The sequence below is a fragment of the Oryctolagus cuniculus genome, chromosome 11 (genome assembly GCF_051225735.1).
Source record: "Oryctolagus cuniculus isolate XC-2025 breed Fujian yellow rabbit chromosome 11, ASM5122573v1, whole genome shotgun sequence".
In the NCBI taxonomy this organism is placed as follows: domain Eukaryota; kingdom Metazoa; phylum Chordata; class Mammalia; order Lagomorpha; family Leporidae; genus Oryctolagus; species Oryctolagus cuniculus.
Window position 1 is genome coordinate 13,132,288 of NC_142877.1, and position 16,726 is coordinate 13,149,013.

Here is a 16,726-nt window from a genome sequence, read left to right on the forward strand (position 1 = left end):
CTGAGCTCTCACTACATTGGATCCTTCCTCTGTCCCTCCCTGCCTCGCTGGGAGTCAGCTCAGGGCGCCCGCACTGCTCCCTCCACCAGGAGGTGACACTAAGGAGACAGTGAGGCGGGGTGCCACCGGGGATGCCTAAAGGATATACTGTGCATGGGATGGAGGCGGAGCTAAGGGTGTCGTCGCTGCCGCCTGTTGAGCTGTGGACTTTCAGACCCTTTCCGGGCGGGGTTAAATCTGTTTTCTGCGTCTGTAGCTGAGCAGTTCATACAGAGAAGAAATCCATTTCTCCCCGTACCGGAGGGCGAGAAGTCCCGCGCCAGCCGAGGTGCCGGCGCCTGCCGAGAGCTTCCTGCTGCATCACGACGTGGTGGGGGGTCCGGCTGGTGCGTGGCGAAGGTGCCGCTTCCCTCGGGGGCCCCCGCTAATTGCCACCCAAAGCCTCATCTCCGAGCCCTCCGACCTCGCCGCTGGGGATGCAGTGCCCAGCGCATGAGCTGTGGGGCAAAGGTTCGAACCCCAGTCCTGCTTCCCGTGCTGGAGCCAGAGTTTTGCAACCTGCGCTCTGCTTTGCTGGCAGCTCCCTCCAAGGCTGCTAAAGGGGGAGCTGGCGAGCAGCTGTGAGTCTGCGAGAGGACAAGGCCTGGCTCTCCGAGCTTGTCTCCTGAGGGATCCCTCTCCTCTGGGCACCACCTGGGCATCTTCACCTTGGCAGTGGCGCTGTCCTCCTGGAACACGAGATACATCTGCATACTGTGCGTCTCCCGCGGCTTCACGTGCCGGGGGCTGGGTCCTCACAGTGGGGTGTTACCAGGCAGTGTAGGGGGCTGGCGTTGTGGCCCGGGGAGTTAAGGTGCTGCTTGCAACACCGGCATCCCATATGGGCACCTGTCCAGTCCCCGCTGCTCCACTTCTGGCCCAGCTCCCTGCTAATGCCCCTGCGAAATCAGCAGAAGACGGCCCAAGTGCTTGGGCCCCTGCTACCCACACGGGAGCCCCGGAAGGAGTTCCAGGGTCCCAGCTTCGGCCTGCCCAACCTTGGCCATTGCAGCCATTTGGGGAGTGGACCAGCAGAAGAAAGATCTCTTTCTGTCTCCCTGTATCTCTCTCTCTCTCTCTCTCTCTCTCTCTCTGACACTGCCCTTCAAATAAAAAAATAAATCTTAAAAAAAAAAAAAAAAAAGAGGAAGTGTAGCCTTTAAGAGGCGGGGCCTAGTGAGAGGTCAGTAGGGCGTGGGCTGTGCCTTGAGGGTGGGTTAGTTCTGCTCTCCTGGAGTGGATTCCTGGGGGCAGTGGGTTAGAAAGCAAGGCCGACTCGCCTGTTTGGCCCCCTCTGCACGCGGTGGGTTCCTTTTCCCTGTATCCCAGCCACCTGAGTACTGAACCAAATTCACCTATTTCCTGCAGGTCTCCCAGCGCCAGGCACTTTGTTAGAGCAGTGTAAAATGCACTAGGATGGTCAGCGAGGCTCTGGCTCTCCCTGGCCCATACACACAGCCACCATATAGCCCCGCACCCACATAGACACACAAACACAGCACACACAGACATGTGCACTCACGCACACACACGCATGCATGCACGCACACAAGCACGGCACACGCACCCCTGCTGGGCCCTAACAGCGACCTCCCACCGCCTGCCGCTCCAAGGCCTGTGTTTCTGTCGCCACCCGCGTGACCCGTGTTTTACAGGAAAGAGCAGGCCTTGCGGGGAGGTGCGTGGCCCTGCCTGGCGGGCAGCAGCCCTGCCGGCTGTCGTCTCCTCTGTGGGCCGCGAGCAGTCCCCGGTCTCCGCGTGCTGTCCCCGGCGCCGCACCTCTGCCCTTCCCCGGCCCCCACGCCTGGCCACACGGCGGGACCCCCGGGGTAGAGGCTGTCGGTCCGCTCCGTCGCCGCGCGGCCCTCCGGCTGCCAAGGAGCCCGCATCGGTAACTAGGACCGATGATTAACCTCTTACTACGACTTGGGACCGTGTACCGCTGAGCGCCCGGTCTCACGCAGACCCCAGGGCCGGGTTTTGCGCGGGCTGCGGACTTCTCCTGGGTGCGGGCGGAGGCAGGGGCTGCCGCGTTCCCCGGGTGCACCTGCAGCCTGTCCCACCGGCGCACGGAAAAAGGCAGACCCCACACCGGGCGCTGGCATGGACACCCGCGCGGGTCCGGGGGCGCGGGGCCCCACCCGGGGTCGCAGTGCGCTCGTCGGCGCCCGGGGTCTGCCACCTGCCTAAGCCGCACCGCGGATGCCTGGCTCCCTCCCGCCCGGGGAGACGGGAGTAAATCAGACGCTTGGACGAGGCTGACGTTAGATGCAGCACGCAGGGTCCCCGGGCGTCAACAAATTAACGTAAAATCCTCACCACCACCGCCTTGTTAGGGTGCCAGGTGTTGCTGCTATTTCGGTTTACCGGGTGAGCTGCCAGTGCCTCGACGTGGACGCTGGGACGCGATGTTTTCTCGCCGGCAGGGGGCGCCAGACCCCGCCGGGCCGACAGCTCCCGTCTGCTCCCCACCCAGGCCTCCGCCCCTTCCCCGACTTGCACGCTCACAAATCCAGCATAACCCCCAGTTCCCGGAAGAACGATCTTCGCAAATGAAGTTATCGTGAGTTATGTGGACCCCCAGCCTGCAGGAGCTGATGCGAGACTGGCTGTCTGCCTCCTGCCCTTTGCTTCCCGCTTAAAGAACCAAGTCACCATGAATTTTCTTAATGATACTTTATTCGCCGGCTTTGGCCATTTTTCTTCTCTTCTATCTGAGGCAGAGTTGTCTCAAGGGAGACAGCGCAGTGTAGCAGAAGAGACGCAGGCCTTGCCATCAGACTGCGCTGGAGTCGGATGGGGGCTTCGCCTCGCAGCCAGATAACCCCGGCCAACATCTGCCAGCTCCGAGCCTCAGTTTCCCCTCCTTACTGTAAGAGGAAGAGCCGGGTGCATGTCCTAGGAACAGGAGGCAAATGAGGCAAATCACGTGAAGACCTTAGCGGTCGCCTCATCTGTGTCCAGGCTTCCTACGTGTGAAAAGGGAATGAACGCCCGAGGGGCTGCTCCCACCCAGTGTGTTAACTCACACGCGCACTTTGAAGCTGGTCAGACTTGGGCATCAGCTGTGCTGTGTGCCCTTAGCAGGTTTGTTTTGCATCTCTAAATCTCAGTCTTTCTCATCTGTAAAATGGACCATATTCATACTCCTTAGAGAGTTGACAGTATGGGGCCCACGCTGTGGCACAGAGGGTTAAGCCGCCTGCGATGCCGGCATCCCATATGGGTACCAGTTAGAGTCCCTGCTGCTCTACTTCTGATCCAGTTCCCTGATAGTGGCCTGAGAAAGCAGCGCAAGATGGCCAAGTGCTTGGGCCCCTGCACCCACGTGGGAGACCTGGATGGAGCTCCTGGCTCCTGACTTTAGCTTGGCTCATCCCCAGCCATTGTGGCCATTTGGTGAGTGAACTAGTGGATGGAAGATTGTGTGTGTGTGTGTGTGTGTGCGTGTGTGTGTGACCCCAGCTGTTGTGGCCATTTGGGATGTGAACCAGCAGGTGGAAGATCTCTCTCTCTCTGTGTAACTCCACCTTTTGAATAAATTAGTAAATTTTTTAAGGAAAAAGTTGACAGTATGGGGGCCAGCGTTGTGGCACAACAGGTTAAACAGCCACCTGTGATGCCAGCCTCCCATAAGGGTGCTGGTTCAAGTCCTAGCTGTTCCACTTCCGATCCAGCTCCCTGCTAATGGCCTGGGAAAGCAGCACAAGATGGCCCAAGTGCTTGGGCCCCTGCAACCCCTGCGGGAGACTAGGCTGGAGTTCCTCGCTTTGGCCATGGAGGCCATTTGGGGAATGAACCAGTAGGTGGAATTTTCTCCCTCCCTCTCTCTCTCTCTCTCTCTCTCTCTCTCTCTCTGACAATAAGTAAATCTTTTTTAAGTGGTGCAATAAATAAGATACGGACCACATATTGCACACCGGTTACAGGCTAAGTGCTGGGGTTACAACTAAGAATACGACAGTTGTTGCCTCTGCTGTCCTGGGACTGACAACCTGCACTGAAGTCGGAAATCAAGAAAGGGATATGATGCCAAGGGCTAGAGTGAAGACGAGAGCAGGCTGAGGGTGCCGTGGGGGCTGGGCTCCAGGACACTGTCTCAGGAGGGATTAGGGCACGACCTGCACAAAGCAAAGTAAGTCAGGCGATGGCCTGGGGGAAAAGCATCCCTGGAGAGGGACCAGCCAGTGCAAAGGTGCAGATGTGGGAAGAAACTGTGCATCCAAAGATCGGGGATTAACTGAGACTCGGGCTAGAGGGAGTGTGGGGCTCGATCAAGCCAGGCAAGCAGTCAAGTCCACGTCGTCTGGGTTCTTGCAGACCATGGGAAAGATCTTCCCAGGTTGCAGTATCTGTGAGTGCAGATGCGGATGGCGGAAGCCTTGCCATTGCAGGGGGAGTGGGATAACTGCAGGACCCACGCTTCCGAGCAGGTAAGAGGGGGCGAGACCCAGGCAGCAGCAGGAAGGGCGCACGCAGAGTGACGGGAGCCCAGTGATCAGGTGGGCACTGACCCGGGGGCAGCGGGGAGGACACTGGCAGATTTGAGACAGGAATCCAGAGAGTGATATCGCATCGTTTCTTCCCCCAGGAGATGAGACGGTTATCAGCTAAGAGACTGGAGCTGGAGGCAGAGGAGAGGGGGAGACACAGCAGCCGCCTGCTCAGGGGCCTGGCTTGAGGCTCCACCCATCACATCCACTGGAGAACTGGGACTCAGTAGCTCGCCTCCCTGGGCGGTGAGAGGAACCTGGCCAGGGAGACACAGGGAAGAATAGCCCCACGGCAAGAGAGGCCTGCTTGAGCCAGAGAGATCTGCATTTTAAATGTTGTTTTATTTATTTGAAAGGTGGGGGGGGGTCGTCCATCTGCTGGTTCACTTCCCAGATGCCTGCAACAGCTGGGGCTGGGCCTGGCGAAAGTCAGGAGCCTGGAACTCCATCCAGGGCTTTCATGGGGAAAGCACAAACCCACCTGCTGCCTCCCAGGCGCGTTGGCAGGAAGCTGGCTGGGAAGCAGAGGCTGGACTCGATCTCAGGCACTCCAGTTTGAGAGGCAGGCAGTTTAACCGGCTGCACCACAAGGCCCACCCCAGAAAGGTTCTGGATTTTCCCCTGGCCCCAGTCAGTTGCTGGGCACAGGTATAGTAATCAATGGTGGGGCCGGCGCCGTGACTCACTTGGTTAATCCTCCACCTGCGGTGCTGACATCCCATATGGGCACCGGGTTCTGGTCCCGGTTGCTCCTCTTCCAGTCCAGCTCTCTGCTGTGGCCCAGGAGTGCAGTGGAGGATGGCCCAAGTGCTTGGGCCCTGCACCCGCATGGGAGACCAGGAGAAGCACCTGGCTCCTGGCTTTGGATTGGCACAGGCGCCAGCCGCAGCAGCCACTGGGGGGTGAACTAACGGCAAAGGAAGACCTTCCTCTCTGTCTCTCTCTCTCTCACTGTCCAACTCTGTGGTGAGTTGGGTTCAGCACAGTGGGGGTCTCCCAGTGAGTGGGTGCAGGGAGGAGGGAGCAGGAGAGCTGAGCAGGAGCAGAGGAGGGCGAGTGTGGGGAAGACTGGGGTTCTGGCCAGGTCAGGGGAAGTGAGATCACAGAGGTGGGCGTCCCCCACGCGGGAGGGCAGCTGGATTGGCAGAGTGCAGGGAGCGTTTCCGGGAGTTCCCGTTTCAGAAGTGATTCAAGGGGAACTCCGATACTATAGATAATTGACTCCCCAACAAACACCTGTTGAAGGCCTGTTATGCCTTCAATAAATAAATGAAAACCCATCATTTACTGCGCCCTTAGTAACAATGTCTTAGGCATGGTGCTAGGTGTGCCATGGTTGCCATAACTCCCTTAATTCTCACTGCGATCCGTCAAGGATGGTGCTGTTACTCTCCCCATTATACAGATGAGGAGACTGAGGCTCAGAGACACCTCGTAAGCCACCCAAGGGCACACGGGTGGTGGCAGAGATTACAAAGCTCAGGATGTTAACAACTGCGTGCTCCCATGTGCGAGATACCATGTGGGAGTCATCACAGGGCATTTGCCCTTGGGCCCAGGGGTGGCGGCCAGGATGCAGGCGGAGGGATTGGGCCTCTTGTGTGTGGTCGTGGTGGAGCTGCCCATCAAGGTGCCCACTTTCCTCGCTGACAGGTGGACGTGTCACCATGTCTAGCCAGCTGGACTCTTGCTGCAGGAACTTTGACTCGGATCAAAGAAATCTTCAATCAAGAAAGAGGAGGAAAGAATGGAATCGATTCATTTTTGTTCCCTGAATGCCCAAAGGATCCATGGCCTCTGTCCTTTCGTAAGTCAAGGTCTTGAGTTTCCTGTCACCTCTGTGGGGGAGCCAGAGCCTGCCAATAAAATCTTTTTCTGCTAAAATCAGCCAGAATCGGTTTCTGAGACGTGTGGTCAAAGAACCTGCACTGGCGCATCCAGAGAAAAAGGAACCATGAGGCCACAGGGAAAGCTCATTCCTTGGGTAATTGTGGGGCAGGCAGGGCCAGGGCACAGCGGGAAGGAGGCTCCCCCTTGGGGCTGTGTGAGCGTGGGGTCATGCCAACAAACAGGTGACTCAGAGAACAAGAAGTGAGCATTCCCTGTCAGCACATAGCTTTCTTTTATTGTTAAAGATTTATGCATTTGAAAAGCAGAGCTTTAGAGAAAGAGGGAGGGAGGGAGGGAGGGAGGGAGAGAGAGAGAGAGAGTCTTCCATCCGCTGGTTTACTCCCCACATGGCCAGGGCTGGGTCAGGCAGAAGCCAGGAGCCAGGAGCTCCATCCTGGTCTCCCACTCGGGTGGCAGGGGCCCAAGCACCTGGGCCATCATCCTTTGCTTTCCCAAGCACAGAAGCAGGAAGCTGGATCAGAAGCAGAGCAGGTGGGACTTGAACGGGCACTCATATGGATGCCAGCATTGCAAGTGGCAGCTTAGCCCACCACACCATGACCCAGGGCAGCCAACAGCTTTCTGGTCCGTGCGATCAGGCAGGGCCCCTGGCACCTTCCACACGGAGGCTCTGAGCACATCAACATTGCCCCAAGGTGAAGGCTGGGCCCACCCCGTGGGGAGAAGAAAGAGCAGGCCAGAGCGAGGCCTGATCACTGAGCGGCCTTGTCAGCATCGTCCACTGCCAAGAACTCTCCAAATGGCCACAAGGGCCGGGGCTGGGCCAAGCTGAAGCCAGGACCCTAGAGCCTCTTCCGAGTCGCCCAGGTGGGTGCGGGGGCCCAAGCACTCCCGCTGCTTTCCCAGGAACATTAGTAGGGATCTGGATCAGAAGTGGAGCTGGAGGGACTCGAACCATTGCCCATACGGGACGCATCACAGGCAGTGGCTTTACCCACTATGCCACAGCACCGGCCCCCAACGGGCAATGTTAAAGGCTGCTGAGTGCAGGCATCACCTAGGCTCAGGGAGAGGTGTTTCTGAGCTGCAGCAATTGCAGAAGGCAGGGAGTGAGCCTGAGGAGGGGACTTCAGGAGCAAGCCCTGGAGCTGGGGACATCACAGGGGCATGGCCTGTCATGGGGGGGGGGGCAGAATGGAGAGGGGAGATCTGGGTGGGGCCGTCACCAGGGCTCTAGCCCAGCAGGGTGGACTCTGGAGAGAGGGAAACAACGCCAGGGCCCTGTTGTGATGCAGTGGGTTAGGTCACCGCTCCTGATGCCAGCATCCCACGTCTGAGCCCCTGTTTGAGACCCGGCTGCTCTGCTTCCAATCCAGCTCCCTGCTAATGCACCAGGGGAGGCAGCGGAGGATGGCCCAGCGCTTGGACCCTTGCACCCACGTGGGAGACCCGAACGGAGTTCCTGGCTCCTGCCTTTTGTGGCCATTTGGGAAGTGAAGCAACAGATGGCAAATATCCTCTCTCTCTCTGTCTCTCTGCCTCTCTCTGCCTCTCTCTGTCTCTCTGTCTCTGTCTCTCTCTCTCCCCTTCTCTCTCTGATGTCTGCCTCTCGAATAAATAAGTCTTGTAAAATAATAATGATACCTTAACGATGAACAACAGTGGTCAGGGTAATGATAATTGTGAGGATCCTACAGAGCAATGGCCTCTAAAAGGCTTTGATGCCCTGCAAAGTGATGCATCCCAGGGATGCTGAAACCAACTGGAACCAAGGCGCGGCCTGATTTGTGGGCGAGGTTCTGCTGGGTCACAGCCACACTGGTTTCTCTGTGTCTGCGGCTCCGTTCGCCCCTTGGGAGTGGAGCTGAGCAGCCGGGACTGAGGCTGTAGGGCCGGAAGTCGGTACCGTGGGGACCTCTGGGAAGTCAGGGACAACTGCTGCCCAGCCTTGCACAGGGCCAGCTGTGAGGGCGCCTCAGCCTCTGCTGTGTTCACCTGGAAGACGCACTCATCGAAATCACCTGCCATTCCAGAACATTCTGAGGACTCCATGAAACAACACACGTAGAACTGCTCTGCACACCTGTCGGGGCCATGGAAAATGCAGTCATCGTGTCGGGCCTTTGTGAGTGCCCCGGTCCTCCGACCCTTGTGGGCACAGCCTGGCGCTCTGCCCACCCCCAGTCCCGTGATCTTTCCTCCTCGCTGGGCCTCAGTTTCCTGGCTGGAAAGAGATCCACACACTGCCTACCTCCCAGGGTTGCTGTGCGCCTTCGGGGAAATGGCAGCAGTGGTCCCTGGCGCGGCGCCCGCCCTGCAGGTGCACTAGGAACGCCACCGCCCACGGGCGCTGCCAACAGTCCCGCCGAGCGCGCCCCCTGCCTGTGCTCGGCGCCCACGGGCAGCCCCGGGTGCCGGTATAATTAGCTCCTTCTCGGTGGTGAGCCTCTGACACGGCTGTCACCTCCCACTCAGCTCCCCAAACCGCTGTGGAGGTGCACGCTGGGCACAGAGCTGGGGGCCTCCCGAGGACAGCATCGTCCTTACCGCCTTTCATTTGCCGCGAGGAACCAAAGCCTTTTCCGTCACTCCGGGGCTGTGCATGCAAACAAGCAGACAAAAAGTTTGGGGGCGAGGTTGGGGGTGGAAGCCGCTTCATGGGCTTGCTTGGGAATCACGCTCCTCCAGACCCCTCGGCCAGCGAGGGAGAGGCGTCCTGTTTCTTTAAGAGGCCTCCAGCAGGGGGCGGGAACTGCCGGAGTTCCCCACCCCCTCCCGGCGGCTGCACCCGCCCTCTCATCACTGACAGATAAACTGCCCAATTAAAGAAAGAGAGTTCAGCGTGACGGCAAAACAGAGCAATAGGAGTTCGGGCCGAGCTGCGCGGGGCGGGGTTCCAAGAAGGCCGGGCGGGCGGAGGCTTGGAAGAGCCGCGGCTGCGAGACCCGGGCGCAAGAGCTGGGCCTAGGTCCGCGCCCTGGTGAGTGAGGGGCGCGGCGGGCGGTGGAGAGGGACCCGGCCCGGGGGACACAGGACGAGAGGCCGAGCGGGCATGGGAGCCTGGGGCTGCGGCCTGCTTCTGCCCTGGGGGCTAGGGAGAGGGCGGGCCTGGGCTGGACCGCGCGGGTTAGGCAGGCCCCCCGAGGGTCTTGGCCCAGGAGGGTCCACCCGGCCGGAGGGGAGACTGAGTCCCGGACCTGGAAGGGCCACCGGGTGGGCAAGGGCGCGGGCGGGACCGTGAGGAGCGGGGGTCGGAGGGCGGAGGATGGAGCCGGGCGCGGTGAGGAGATGGGGGCGGGGGTCGAGAGAGCCGATGGGATGGGGCCTGGGAGGAGCCCAGAGAGCTTTTGGGACTGTGCCTGGCCTCGTCCCCCTCCCTGGTTCATCACCCCCTGCCGTCGATCCTGGCGGCTCCGTAGCCGCTTTCTGTCTCCACCGCCTTCCTCGGCCCAGGCCTCGCTCCTTGCCTGGACGGTGGCGATGCCCACAAGCACTGAGGCCGCCCTTCCGTGGGCCTCGCACCGGGCCCCGAGAAGTGTTTTCAAAATGCAGACGAGGATCGGACACTTGGGCTTCAGGCTGGCCGGGTGCTGGGCCCCTGGCAGGGGCGGCGCCCATCGGCACCCGGGCCCTGAGATCCGGTCGCCCGGCCTCAGTGTGCTGCTAGTCCCCCATCCCTTCTCCAGCCCAGGTCTTGTCCCGCGCAGGGTCTCTCCCTCCTCCCTGAGTTCAGTCTGGTACATTTCTCTCCATGCTTCAGATCTCCCCCACGATGTCCAGGGAGCATCCCTGGGCCCTGACCAGGCCAGTTCCCCACTTTAACTCCCCGCAGCCCAAGCACACCTGCAGCTGTGCCTGTTTAACAAGGTGCGCTAGTAGCTGTCCCACCAGATAGGTCCACGAGCGAGAAGACTGTGTGGTTTTGCTCCCTGTTCCGTCTTCAGCGGCTTGCATAGGACTGGGCGCTACACACAGGCGCTAGATAAATGAGTGGAGGGCTTGGATTGGACGAGAGGAAGGGGCTGTGAACCCTGACCCCTGATGCCGTGCCTGGGAAGGAAGGAGACTGCCATTTGGAATACTCCGTGTATGTCCGCCTCTGTGCTAAAGTGATGCTGTCCAATAGGAAGATGGTGTATATCCTGTTTAGATTTTTCCAGTAGCTTCATTATATGAAAAGAAACCGGGCTGGCGCCGCGGCTCACTAGGTAATCCTCCGCCTGCAGCGCTGGCACCCCGGGTTCTAGTCCCGGTCGGGGCGCCGGATTCTGTCCCGGTTGCCCCTCTTCCAGTCCAGCTCTCTGCTGTGGCCCAGGAAGGCAGTGGAGGATGGCCCAGGTGCTTGGGCTCTGTACCCGCATGGGAGACCAGGAGGAAGCACCTGGCTCCTGGCTTCAGATGGGCGCAGCACACTGTGCCAGCCATAGCGGCCACTTGGGGGGGTGAACCAACAGAAAAAGGAAGACCTTTCTCTTTGTCTCTCTCTCTCTCTCACTGTCTAACTCTGCCTGTCCAAAAAAAAAAAAAAAAAAATGGGTGCAAGTAATTATAGTAACATATTTTATTTCACCTGCTATGTTCTCAATATTGTTGTGACATTGTTATAAAAACATTCCTAATGGAATATTTTACAATATTTGTAATAATTTTTTGAAGTCTGGAGTGTGTTTTCCACTTAGGACTGCCTGTCTCTTGTCACAGTAGCCACTTCAGCCAGGTTTTTATTTTTTTAAAAAAGATTATTTATTTGAGAGGCAGAGTGAAAGGTCTTCCATCCGCTGGTTCACTCCCCAAATGGCTGCAATGGCCAGAGCTGTGCTGATCCGAAGCCAGGAGCCAAGAGCTTATTCCAGGTCTCCCACGTGGGTGCAGGGGCCCCAGGACTTGGGCCATCTTCTACTGCTTTCCCAGGCCATAGCAGAGAGCTGGATCGGAAGAGGAGCAGCCAGGACTTGAACCAGCGCCTATATGGGATGCCGCACTGCAGGCGGCGGCTTTACCTGCTGGGCCATGGTGCTGGCCCCTCTGCCAGTTTTGAGATGCTCAGTAGCCACACGTGAGTAAGGGCTGCTGCATCAGGCCGTGCAGCGTCACAAGTGTCTGTCACTCGACGGACCTGCCGAGGCCTAGTTCTCCCTCGGCTGTGCTTTGAGATGACCTTTGTTACCTGGTTTACTGATGAAATAGGGGTGGTCCTATTGTGATCCCCGCCAGGGCTCATCCTGGAGTTTGTGGGTGGAGGGGGCGGGATTAGGACTCCGTGTCTTACTCTCCAGTTGGACTTTTCCCTACCTCATGCTGCCCGTAAGTGGTGCCAAGGTTTAGCAGAGCAGGAAGTGGGGACCCCTGCGTGTTCTGGCTTCTTCTGTGCTGGGGTGACGGGTCTGCATGTATCCACACCCCCTGCCCAGGCGGCTCGAGGGCAAGCGTGCTGGGTACAGTTGAAGGAAATCCTCCAAGGCCAAGTCCTTTTCTGACTCCGTCACGTGGCTCAGCCCGGCTGCGCTGACTCAGCCTGGTCCCAGCATCTGGGCAGAAAACCTTCCACAGCCTGCAGCATCTCAGAGGTGCGGGGAGTGCGGGCTTGGGGCTGCCGTCTGGCTGTCGCGTTCAGCAGCCGCTCACGCAGGCCAGTAGCCACGCGAGACCAGCAAGGCTCTAGGCCCTCTGCGGGGCCAGGCAGGTACAGGCCACAGCCTTCATCCTCACCTCAGAAAGACAAGGCCAGATCACGTAAAATGACCAGGGAAGCTGCATGGCATTGCGTGGGGTGGCCAAGAACCAGAGCCCGCAGGATGCCAGGGCCGCCAAGTGGCCGTCTTGGCCGAGGTGTGGGCTGCTTGGTTTATTTACTCCTCTGCCTGGCCTCTGAAGGGGTTAGAATTTGTGATCCAGTCGTATGCTGGTTTAATCTGAGCTGGTGGGAAACATTTGTTGGGCACCTAGTGTTTGCCCGGTGCTGCGTTGGCTGCCACTCCGAAGAGGACCATGAAGGAGGTCCTTCCATTAGGGAATGGTCATCGCAGTGGTAGACAACACCGACGGTGCTCGCCTCTGTGTTGACTTTCCCCGCCAGGTGCCCTCCTCTGCGTCCTGTCTCTCTCGGAACAAGGCGCCACAGCCTGGCACGTGTGCGTTTTATTTCTCATACCGGGAAACATGGCTGTAATGTGCCTCAAGTTCACACAGCACGCTGCTCACTCGGTGCCAGGTATCCTGCTGGCGCTTTCCACGTCGTATCCCAACAACGCACAGGTAGCGTTAATCCTAATCTCATCTGACAAATGGGGACATTGTTAGAGCCGTCCCACTCTGGAAGGCAGGCTCTGCTCCACTACCCTGCCCCACTGGAAAGTCAGGATCTGCAGAGACCTGGAAGCCCCCTGTGCCAGCCCCCTCCTGTCCATCAGGACTGGGTTCAGAGAGGCCTGTGCTGGGGGCAGGGATGGGCTAAAGCAGAGTGGGAGCCGAGCCCTCCTTCGTGCCCCGCTGTGGCATGGCCTTGCCAGCCTCTCCGGACCTCTGTTCCCTTCTTTATGAGGGCGCTTGGCTGGATTTTACAACGAGAACAGTGCCGTGTTGTTAGGGTTCCTATTGAAGAAGTCGGGCGCACAGCCTGAGGCTGCAGGCGTAACCCGGACCCTCCTCTGCCCCGCCACCCCTCCCTGCGCGACCGCGGGCATCTGTTCACGGGAAACAGTTTCTTCAAGTTCATCTGCACCTTGCGTCTCAGTTTCTGTTTCCTCTGTCACTTCCAAAAACAGGGCAGTGGGCTATGAACTCTGACCCCCTTCTCAGTCCATCTCCTCGGTTACTGCAGTAGGGATTGGAAAGTTGTGGAGGGTGGATTATTCTCTGCTGGTTTACTTTTGTTTAAAGGCATCAGGTCTGGGGTCTGTGGAGGGTGTGTGTGCTGTCAAGTTCTGTGGATGCAGCCGTGTGCTGGGGGCGGGGGTAGACACAGGTTGGCAGCTGTCCTGGAGCTGAGGCCTTAAGGACCTGGGTGGGCAGTGATGACGCAGAGCTGAGAAGCACTGGTTCAGGGCCCACCCCCCAGCCTGTACCAGGCACACGGGCCAGGCCGGGGTCTGTCAGGGCAGATTCTGGCTCGGTGGGCCCCGGGCTGGAGGCGGGCTGTTGCAGGCTGCTGGTGCTGCCCGCGTGCGGATCCCACCTTTATAGCCAGGGAGGAGGCTGTGTGGGGGGAATTAGCACTCAGCAGGCTCGCGAGAACACATGTGCACTCCGGGAGCACAGGTGAGGGCCCGATGAACGCTACCTGAAGTGAGAAGATGCGGAGAGCCGCGTAGGAGAGGCTGAGCTGGCCCTGAAGGTGGAGTGGGAGTGTGCCAGCAGGAGGAGGTGGAGGGGACGGTGCACCTGCAGATGGGGCCCCGGGAGACGTCTGCAGGGCTGAGGCCAGAGCCTGTTCCCTAAGTGTGGGAGTGTGAGAAGCCCAGGGGGTTCTTCGGGGAGGGGCTACGGGGGAGAAGCCCAGTGAGCCACCCCCACCTGCTCGATGCACTCTTGTCCCCGTGCAGCTGAGTGGCTTTGAGTCACGTCTGGCTGAGTCCTAGCAGTGAACGTTGGAACCTGGGTCTCTGCCAACGGAATCCCCCCCTCTTCTGAACTCAGAGCTCGTCCTCGCCCAGTGGCTCTCGGCCCTCGGGGGGAAGTTGAGTCACTTCTCAGATGAGAAGATTTCAGCGGGGGAAGCCTCACTGGCTCGAGATTGTGTTCTCGATGAGAGGGAAGGCGTGGCCCCCCTGGCCTGCCTGGGGAGGTTGCCTTCCGTGGCCGGAAGCAGACTTACCCTGCCTCCCCCACTGAGCCAAAAGTAAAAGAATAGGACAGAAAGCACACATGGATCCAATCCTCAGAGGAGCGGGGGAGGGAGAGCGCAGGCCTCCTCCTAACACAAGGGATCGTCTTTCACTTCCTTCCCCGAGCTGGAGTTGGGCCGGCCCACCCTGCGGTCAGGGTGATTGATCACGCTCCACCCTGGCTCCTGGTGAGCGCGCCTCCCAGAGCGCATGCCCTGATCGGCCCACTGGGGACCCGATCCTCAGCTTTGGCCTTGGCCGGCCGGGCTTTCTCGTGCCTCATAGCAGAACCGTCTCCCGAGCAGTGTGGGCCTCCTGTTCTGTGACATCTCACAGTTTCCAAGCCGTCTGTATATCTGTGTGCTTTAAAGGGGATGAGGAGGAGGAGGGTGGCGAGGTGGACCAGAGGGCCCTGGGTCTGCATGTGAACCCCGGCTCCCGGGTCCTGCCTTGGGCTGTGGAACCACAGTACTGCTGAGGGCAGAGCTATTTATAAGCCAGAGAATTTTGCAATGTTATTGAATGGCTTCGACCTAATTTCCACTTCCTTTGTAAAGTGAAAATGGGGAGTAAGCAAACATGTACTGGAGGCCCCCAGCACGGCTGCGTCTCTTGGGAGTGTGATCGGAGGGTGTTGTAGGTCTGTTCCCGCACCTCCTGCTGCCGCCCCAGGAGGGACGGCAGAGGCTGTCCCTCCCCCTTTTCCTGTGGCTGGAATCTGGCTTTCCAGGGACACTTGTTCTGGTGTTAGGTGTGACACACAGGTGTAAGCAGGGGACCCGCCGGGTGGCCGGCAGGCAATGGGACACGGAGGACACACCAGAAAGCTGGGCAGTCTGTGCCCGCCCTCGTCCCCTTGGAGCAGCACTGGTTCGCGGGGCTGGAGGAAGTCAGAGCCACAGGATTTCAGCAGACACAGGCGCTTCCTGAGCCTTGACGGTGGGGCAGGTGCTGCGCCAGGCTGAGGCCACAGGGTTGTACCTGCCCAGTAGGAGGCGCTGGAGAAGAGGCGATGCAGATACGGACTTTGCTTGTGTGGTTCAGGATCCTTCAGAGAAGTGAGAGCCGGACGCTGTGAGCACACAGCGGCTCCCGTCCTGTTTAGTTTTGCTGGAGGAAGGTGAAGAATGGTGCAGACAGGAGATGACATCTGAGCTCTTCTGACCGGGCAGGGAGAGTGTGCAGAGGCCTCAGAGGGAGAGAGTGTAACCTGCCTTGCAGAGACCATGTAGTCCCGGGCAGGATCCAGCTAGATTGTGAAGGACTGGGTGGCACCCAAGGAGTGCGGGTCACCCTCAGTAGCAGTGGAATGCTCTGTTAAAGCAGTGAATACTTAGGGTCGCCATTGTGGTACAGCAGGTTAAACCACTGCCAGCATCCCATGTGAGCACCGGTTCAAGTCCCGGCTGCTCTACTTCCTGTCCAATTCCCTGTTGATGTGCCTGGGAAAGCAGCAGAAGGTGGAGCAAGTGCTTGGACCCCTGTCACCCACGTGGGAGACCTGGATGGAGTTCCAGGCTCCTGACTTCAGTCTGGTCCAGCCCCGGCCATTGTGGCCATTTGGTGAGTGAACCAGTAGATGGAAGATTGTGTGTGTGTGTGTGTGTGTGTCTTCCTCTCTCTCCAACTCAGCCTTTCAAACAACTAACTAAATAAATATTTAAAAAACACAAACAGTGAGTACTTGTTATGTGGTCCCCTGTGTTCAGTGTAGTTAGCTTCAGGTGCACAACCCGAAACCTGCCGTCCACGCAGGGCTTTCCACCAGCGCCAGACATCCCGGGATCAAAGCTTACTGAGCCACCTACTGGTTGTGTGATGTTGTGTCAGCTGCTCTTCCTGGGAACTGGGGATGACGACGTGCAGCCCTGTATGGATTAAATGACCCAGCCTCTGGAGCATTGCCTTTGCATAACAGAACCGTACACCGGTGTCGTCATGCAGAGGAAGTGTCGTGTAGACAGAAGAATGGACTTTGGAGTCACAAGGCATAGGCTTGGGACCCATTCTGGTGCCCTCCTCCCCCCCCCCTTCCCTCCCTCCTTCCCTCTTTCTTCCTTTTTGCCTCTCTTCTCCCTACTTTCCTTCCTTTTGGGGGAGAGCCTTAGAAGGAGGTGCATGAAGGACAGGGTTCTCAGTCTCTCAAAACCGTAGCTGCCCAGCCCGTAAACCAGGAGTGCTGTCCAGGATTCCGGTCCCGACTGTGCTAAGATACTAGAAGTGAGCAGTCAGCTCAGAAGAGGCCGTCCACACGTCCTGTTTCGCACAGGGCGAGCGCCGCAGACTCACTAATCTCTTAAACAAACCAGACCCTTCCGAGCAGAAGGGCCGTGCTCTCGTTCCCTGAGCCAGTGTTCAGTGCCCCTCACCCCCGCGTCTCACGCCAGTGCTGTGCTGTCGGTTCTGACCCGGCTTTAGAGCTCCTTCAGGTCTTGGGGTCAGTCTTGCCTTAGACCTTCCACTTGCGATGACCGGAAATGCAGGCAGTTTAATGTAGAAATGTCCGATCAGCAGGAGCTT

General features: G+C 58.8%; 1 protein-coding gene across 7 annotated transcripts in view; it reads left to right on the forward strand.

Moving 5' to 3' along the window:
* Positions 1–9,228: 9,228 nt before the first annotated feature.
* ELMO2 (engulfment and cell motility 2) overlaps positions 9,229–16,726 on the forward strand; it is a 38,857-nt gene continuing 31,359 nt past the window's right edge. For 4 of the 7 annotated variants that reach the window (XM_002721202.6, XM_089307080.1, XM_070051762.2 and 1 more), the window contains exon 1: positions 9,229–9,363. The gene's annotated coding sequence lies outside the window, so the exon portion shown is untranslated. Of the gene's footprint in view, positions 9,364–13,619; positions 13,641–16,726 lie in introns of those variants that run through there. The other 3 variants (XM_089307078.1, XM_051844969.3, XM_089307079.1) reach the window with 3 other exon arrangements.